Genomic DNA, 2,389 nt, shown 5'->3' with positions numbered 1-2,389 from the left:
GGGGACTCTCGGCGGCCCTATCCGGGCGGCGGGGCCGGGCTCGGGCGGCGGGGGGACGCGGCGGGAGGCTGGCGGCCAGCCGCTGGCCTGCGGGGTGCGGCGGGGCGGGGCCCCACTCCCTCCGTGGAGCTCCTCCGGAGGCGGGGGTGACTCTGGGGGCGGTGTGAGGAGGGGACGCGAGAGACAGGTCAGCTCGGATCAGCGCCACCCACGCTGGCTCCTCAGGGAGTGAGCGCACTGAGGGCTCGCAGGGAGCCGGGGGTTGCCCACAGGCCCGACCCGCCCGGCTCCGCGGGGCCCTGCCCTGCCCGGGCAGCCCCCCGTGGGCCCGGCGCCTCGTCTCGGTTGCGGGCGCGGTGTGTTACCGCGGCCAAGGCACCACAAGCGGGCTCTGAGGGATGTCACACCCTGTGTGGGGCGTTAAACCGGCCCTTCTGCTGCCCCGTGAGATGGGTGTGGGAAGGAGAGGCACCTCCCCTTACAAAACCTAGAGAAAACTGCATGGACTGGGGACATTGTAAGTTCAGGTCTCGTTTTTTGTTGGTGGCTGTGTTTTCTGCGCAGCTTGTGGTGTTACTACAAGCGTCGTACCTCGCGGGTGGCAGGTACGTGCTGACACACCGTAGAGCCGTGCTGGGATTTGAAACACTGGGCCAAGGCGGGGGAGAGGGTGGTGCTGAGCCTGCTTCCAGACAGGCCGTGAGGTAAGGCAGGTCGTGCCATCATGATCTTGCACTAACAGAAAGATGCTCTGTCCTGCCACAGTCCCATTCTGTCCCCTGACTGTGCCAAGGTGGAGGATCAATTAATATACTTCAACCTACTGCTCCATTTTGCCAATGGAAACATCTTGTGAACTGGAGCAGTCTCCCTCGGCCACTTTGGGAAACAGGGAAGTCGTGAAGCCAAAATGAAAAAGATGCCTGTCTTCATGTAGCTTTCCAAAATACTACCCATTAATTGCCCAGAAGGCTTAATCGTATCACAGCACTTAGTGGTATGGTAACATTGGTTGGTATTGGGTACATGAAAGGCTCAAACAATATCCTCCACCTTTAATTTGCAGTGCATGTAAGTGATCAGACGTGTAAAAGATCCTGGGAGAAACAAGTACAGCTCTATGTCTTCTATATTGTGCAATTGGAGAGGTTAACACCAAAGTAAGGTAATTAACAATATTAAACTGATCAGAATAATATTAATAACACAATGCTCTTGTAAGTGCCCTTTTCAGAACTGCTCCATTTGTTTTAGCCAAGGTGGGCCATGCCAGAAAGTTATGACAAACATTACTCCTTTCAGTAAGTCTACTGATGTCAAAGCTTGGGATCTAAGTGTTCAAATTGAGTGTCATATTAGCTGCTCTCCAAACTGCACTTGGAGTGTCCTCTTTATTGTTTCTCTTACATGAAGAAAGCTTTTGGTCTTACTTGTATGGGCAAACCCCAACCATATATAGAAAGGTGTTGAGGAGGACCTGCCTGTACAATTAGCTTTACCATATTCAAGAACTTGTTAAAGCATGCTAATACATCGATTGCGTTATAACATGCTGTGGCGTTGCCTTAGGTTAAAACACATTTTCCTATCAGCACGTATGTCACTGTGTAGCAGTATTGAATAAATACAATAAGAATTGTAAACAATAGAAATCAGTGTGCTTTTTAATAGAATGTATTAGATTATTTAGTTAACAAAACCTATAAATTACTATCTTATAAAGCAGGGTAAAATAAAGGAAAAGAAACCAGGTACTATACAGATGTGAAATGTGTTTTGACTTGCCTACATCAGACATCAAATGTCTTTCTCTTAAATGTACTTTTGGTGAATTCCGTCAAAAAAACCCCCAACATTAGACACGATTATTTTAAAGATGGAGGTTGTGATCATAATAATGAAAACTCACATAAATGCAGACTGCATTCTTCGCCTCTATAAAAGATTTTCAATAATACAGAATGTTTTGCTTTTCCGTAGCACCTCAGCTAACGCCACAAGGCATTCCTGCGCGTTGGCACACGCCTGTGAGGACTTTGAAACGTTTTCTGTATCTACTGCTACTGTGTAAATGAACACCCATAAGATGGCAAGCTAAACGCTTGTTGAGAGACACAGAACACCTACCAACAATGGAAAAGAGATGTGATGAAGGCTGGATTTAAGGTTTCCACACCCTGGGGACAAATGACAGGGAGAGGAGGTGTCTGGACTTGTTCTCTAGTGCCGCCTTCTGGCTGGTCACTCCCAGAAAAATAAGTCAACAGGTCCCCGAGCCAGGTGACAACGTATCTGGGAAGATTAAATAGCTTTCCAAAAAGTTCGTGGAGAATTCCTCCCTGTAGCCTAACTCAGAGCAAAGATACTGCGGGAACTGGAGGGAGCCCTG

This window comes from Larus michahellis, chromosome 9, assembly GCF_964199755.1.
Source record: "Larus michahellis chromosome 9, bLarMic1.1, whole genome shotgun sequence".
Classification (NCBI taxonomy): Eukaryota; Metazoa; Chordata; class Aves; order Charadriiformes; family Laridae; genus Larus; species Larus michahellis.
Note: the sequence above shows the minus strand (reverse complement) of the source record.